The sequence below is a fragment of the Hordeum vulgare genome, chromosome 1H, assembly GCF_904849725.1.
Source record: "Hordeum vulgare subsp. vulgare chromosome 1H, MorexV3_pseudomolecules_assembly, whole genome shotgun sequence".
NCBI classification, from domain to species: Eukaryota; Viridiplantae; Streptophyta; class Magnoliopsida; order Poales; family Poaceae; genus Hordeum; species Hordeum vulgare.
Window position 1 is genome coordinate 449417239 of NC_058518.1, and position 5897 is coordinate 449423135.

Consider the following 5897-nt stretch of genomic DNA (forward strand, 5'->3'; position numbering starts at 1 on the left):
GGGTACCTCCGAAAGTGTCTGTTGAGTTGGTACGAATCGAGATCGGGATTTGTCACTCCGTGTGACGGAGAGATATCTCTGGGCCCACTCGGTAGAACATCATCATGAGCTCAATGTGACTAAGGAGTTAGTCACACGATGACGTGCTACGGAACGAGTAAACAGACTTACCGGTAACGAGATTGAACAAGGTATAGGTATACCGACGATCGAATCTCGGGCAAGTTCTATACCGACAGACAAAGGGATTCGTATACGGGATTGATTGAATCCTTGACATCGTGGTTCATCCGATGAGATCATCGTGGAGCTAGTGGGAGCCACCATGGGTATCCAGACCCCGCTGATGGTTATTGGCCAGAGAGGTGTCTCGGTCATGTCTGCCTGTCTCCCGAACCCGTAGGGTCTACACACTTAAGGTTCGATGACGCTAGGGTTATAGGGAAATGTTGTACGAGGTTACCAAAAGTTGTTCCGAGTCCCGGATGAGATCCCGGACGTCACGAGGAGCTCCGGAATGGTCCGGAGGTAAAGATTGATATATAGGACGGATGGTTTTGGACACCGGAAGAGTTTCGGGCGTCACCGGTAACGTACCGGGACCACCGGGACTACCGGAGGTGGTCCCGGGGGACCACCGAAGGGGGGCAACGACCCCGGGAGGCTAGATGGGCTAAGTGGGGAAGGGAACCAGCCCCTAAGTGGGCTGGTGCGCCCCCCACCCAGCCCATATGCACCTGAGAAAGGGGGGGAAGGGGGAACCCTAGCATAGGTGGGCCTAAGGCCCACCAGAGGGGTGCGCCACCCCTCCTCCCTGCCCTGGCCGCCACCCCCTCTCCCATCTGGGGCTGCCGCACCCCTTGGGGGTGGGAACCCTAAGGGTTGCGCCCCCTCCCTCTCCCCCTATATATAGATGAGGACTCGGGGCTGTTTGACACACGGTTTCATCTCTCTCTCGGCGCAGCCCTGCTCCTCTCCCTCCTCCTCTCTGCCGGCGCTTGGCGAAGCCCTGCCGGGAGACCTCATCTCTCCACTGACACCACGCCGTCGTGTTCCTGGACTTCTTCCCCAACCTCTCCCTCCTCCTTGCTGGATCAAGGTGCGGGAGACGTCACCGGGCTGCACGTGTGTTGAACGTGGAGGTGCCGTTGTTCGGCACTAGATCGGAATCGCCGCGAGTACGACTCCATCAACCGCGTTCTAGCAACGCTTCCGCTTAGCGATCTTCAAAGGTATGAAGATGCTCTTACCCCTCTCTCGTTGCTGGTCTCTCCATAGGAAGATCTGAACATGCGTAGGAAAAATTTTGAATTTATGCTGCGTTAGAACCCCCGTAGTTTAATATCCGTAAGCCGGATCGGAGTGTGTAGCATATGTATTTTGTGTAGAATTCCGTGTAGATTTCGAATTTCTAACTTGCATAATTATTTGAGGCAGTTTGAAGTGCCTAATGCATCGTTTTGCATGCTGTTTCAATAGGATCCATTTCGTAGTTATTTCTCGTGCGTGTCCGGATTGCCCGTATACCGTAGATTAAATGTCCATGTTTTAGGAACCATTTTTTCCATGCATCTTAGAGCGTTCATTTGTATTTTTGCGTGTAGGGATTTGCCGCTAGTTATTTTCCCGTATTAGGTAATTATTTCGCATTAATGTGTGGCATTATTTTGCTGTGCAACCCCACATATTTTATATGTTTCCGGGGTAGAAAAATCCATTGGATTTATCTGTGCAATTAGTTTTAGCTTTTGAGGAAGTTAGTTCGCGTGATATTTTGCTATGTTGCCCTCTTGTCTTTTTCGTAGGATTTGTTCCGTGCTTCGTTTGACGGAGTTGTCAACTAGAGACTTGTTCTTTGATGTTTTGTCTAGCCCCTGGTATTTTTAGTTGCAATAGAAAAGCATGTTTAGGTGTGGTTTGATTGCTCTCAAGTTGCTAGAAATAGTGCTGATTTGGAGGAGCTGAAATATTTCTAAGTCTGGAATCTGTTATATTTTGTTGTTGTTTTGTTTTGCTTCTATCTTTAGATTTGTAACTCTTTTGAGGTTGGTCCAATGGAGTTAGTTGTAGCCCTTGTGTTTCTATAGCATGCTGTGAATTTTCATGCCATTTGGAGTCCTGTAGCTATAGGTTTTGCTGTTGTCAATATAGATTCAGATCGAAAACTGCACTTTCATGAGGTGTAATTTTCACTAAGTCTGAAATAGTGTGTGGGATGCCATTTTGTGTCTTCTTTTCCTAGTGTTCCTTGGTGCCATGCTAGTTATTGTTAGTTGTATGTGGTAGTGCTTCTTGCCCTCTTTCGTTTCATGTCTTTCTTGAGTTTATTTGAGTTGAGTAGCTCGTAGTTGTGGGGCGTAGAAAATGCTATGTGGCTGATTTTGGCAGATTGTAGTCATTTCTTGTTTTGCTCGTAGTTTTTGAACCGTAGCTCCGATTTGATCGTGTCCTACATGAAACTTGCTTAGAATCTCGTGTAGTTTTATTTTCTCTTGCTGGTTGTAAGTTTTGAAGTGCTCGTAGCCGTCGTTGCACACATATTGCATTCATGTCATCATATCTTGCGGTGCTTGTATCTTTTGATCCGTAACTCCGTTGGAGATGTTCTTTATGTCTAGATTTCTTGCCACGACGCGTAGAATCACGTGAACCTATTTGTTTTTCTGTGTAACAACTAATTAAAGGTGTTAATTCAGATCTGCACAGAATTGTAAATTAACATGTGAGGTCGTCTCGGAGATGCTATATGTCATTTTCGACCTCATTTAAAATGTCTAGATAGGTAGTATAATTTCCGCTTCACCTCGTGCATGTTTGACAACATTAATATTGCCATGTAAATAACCGGGAGTGAACTAAATAATTCATATGTGGAGTTTCGTCAATATGCAACTCGTTGCATATTGAACTTCACTTAATGTGTAGTGTTTGATTGTGTGATTTGTCATGCCGTGACTTGCATGTATTTAGCTGCTCTTGCATCATTTGTGTTGTGCATCGTGCGGTGAATTCATGTGTTGATTCTTGTTTCCGGTTTTCCCCGTCTCGGTAGAGTTCCGCAAGCGTGTCAGATTGTGAGGACTCGTTCGACTACGTCGGTTCGTCTGCTTCACGGAGTCATTCTTCTTCCAAGCGGGATCTCGGGCAAGATGACCATTTCCCCAAATACCGTTACTATCATTGCCATGCTAGTTTTACCGTTTCTACCGTTTATGTCTCGTTGCCTTCCACATGTTAATATCAGCCTCTCAACAATGCTATGAAAACTTTCAACCTGTTCAACCTAGCAAACCACTGATTGGCTATGTTACCGCTTGCTTAACACTGTATTAGCATTGCTAGTTGTAGGTGCAGTTGCTTCCATGTGTGAACATGGGTTCCTTGTCATATCACCATATTAAATGCTATCTATTTTAATGCACCCATATACTTGGTAAAAGTTGGAAGGCTCGACCTTTCTAGCCTGGTGTTTTGTTCCACGTTTGCCCCCTTAGTTTCGGCTACTGGTGTTATGTTCCATAATTGAGCACTCCTAACACGATCAGGGTTGTTATGGGGACCCCCTTGATAATTCGTTTTAGATTAAGACTGGTCTGGCAAGGCCCAACTTTGGTACTACATTTGCCAAATCACCTAATAAAATTGCATAGGGACTTTCCGGACCCCGAGGATAATTTATTCAACCCCCGGGCCAGTGCTCCTCATGAGTGTTGGTCCAAAACAGAGCAGCTTATTAACGCTACCCGGGGCAACTAGGCGTTTGGCGTGGTAACCATCGCTCATCTGTCGTGTCTTGTGAACGAGGTACGCGACTCCTATCAGGATCGTCGACATGTCGGGCGGCCTTGCTGGATTAGTTTTACCTTTGACGAAATATCTTGTGCATCGGGATTCCGGTGATGCTTTGGGTAATCTCAGAGTTGAGGTTTTCCACTATGGAATCCGACGAGATCGCGAGTGTCGTGATCGAGGATTTCTATGCAGCTTGTGATAATTTGTGATGGACTAGTTGAAGCACCCCTGCAGGGTTAAATCTTTTTCGGAAAGCCGTGCCCGCGGTTATGTGGCAACGTGGAAACTTTCTTTAACACTGGTTCTAGATAACTTGAAATTAACTTAACTAAAACATGCCAACTGTGTGCGTAACCGTGACTGTCTCTTTCGTGAGTTCCTTCTCCGATCGAGGACACAGTGGGGTTATGTCTGACGTAGGTAGGTGTTCAGGATCATTCATTTGATCATCTGTAGTTCACGTCCGCTATGCGTAGATCTTCCCCTCTTATTTCTGGTACTCGTAAGTTTAGCCACCAAATATATGCTTAGCCGCTGCTGCAACCTCACCACTTAACCATGCCTCACCCATTAAGCTTTGCTAGTCTTGATACCTTTGGAAATGAGATTGCTGAGTCCCCTGTGGCTCACAGATTACTACAACACCAGTTGCAGGTACAGGTAAAGGTTACTTGACGCGAGCGCGTTGATTGTTCATTTGGAGTTGCTTCTTCTTCTTCTTCTTCATCGATCTAGGATGGGTTCCAGGCCGGCAGCCTGGGATAGCAAGGATGGACGTCGTTCTTCTTTTGTCGTTTGTTTTCGTCCGTAGTCGGACCCTGCTCTTACTCTTGATGATTATGTAATGTACTGATGTGACTCTGATGTAGCTTGTGGTGAGTGTAAGCCAACTCTGTTATATACCTCTTCTTTTCAGTACATGTACTTGTAACGATATCCATTCTTGTGACAAGACGAGATGCGCTTCTATCCCTGACGAGGCCTTCATGCCAAATTGAGGATAGGGTCGCATCTTGGGCGTGACAAGTTGGTATCAGAGCAGTACCGACCTAGGAGCCCCCTTCATTGATCGAACTTGGCCGAGTCGAGTCTAGTGAAAACAGCTTTGAGTCTAGTTATATATCGGAGAGTAGGATTCTTTTTTCTCCTCTTCTATGCTCTGGTGAGGAATCTTGATGTAATAATTTAATTCTACTCCTCACTCAAAAAAAAATTTTAGCATCATGCGGATATTTTTGGAATCTATATGATGCCGATGTGACGGAGTTCTGTCTTGGTGCCTCCTATCTGCTTTGAGTTTCAGGGGAGTTGAGCTCCAAGGGATTCTCGAGCACATCGTTATCATTCAGATTTCTTAGTATCTCAGAACGAAGGATGTTCGTAATTGCTTCAATACTAGTAGTGGCGAGATAACCCCGATGTCCCCAGTACTGGTGCAGATTGTTCGGGAGTACTGCCATACTTTGTATCGTTGTGATCACGAGGGTCTGTAGTAGATCAAGGTCTGAGATTCTAGCCGTGTGTTGACGGATGTGATACAGGTGACGGGTTAGTATAGGAGTTGTGTGATTATTACTCCTTGTATCCGTGTACCAGATTGCATGACCAGATATTTCAGGAATTCTTAGGTGGGAATTCAAGTAGTTGCTTATAGGACTATCTTCCAACAAACGCATGATGTTAGGTTGGGGTTCGACATCTAGTGGATTCATGTCCACGAAAATATCGGACGAAATCTTTCTCATGAGTTTGTTCTGGCTTGTTTCATAAGCCTCAACCCTTTGTTTTGTTGAATATGGTAATTCAGTTGCTTCGATGTCAAGTGGTGATTTCAGATATTTCTAGTGGTGTTCTCATATTTTTATGTGAATGCTAATTCTTTGGCTCAAATCAATTCTCTTGTTAATTATTGTCAACCGGAGTCGTCATGTTAATTCTTTTCCAACCGGTGTGGTTCTCTCCAAGTGGATACAATCCTCTTCAATTTTTGCAAGATCATTCTCTCATTTTATTCCGGGGTTCATCTCATCTGTCCAAAATTCTCTTTGTTTTTTCCCGCCCTCCCACCCTTTTCTTCAGTGATTCAATTTTCATCCAAGAATTTT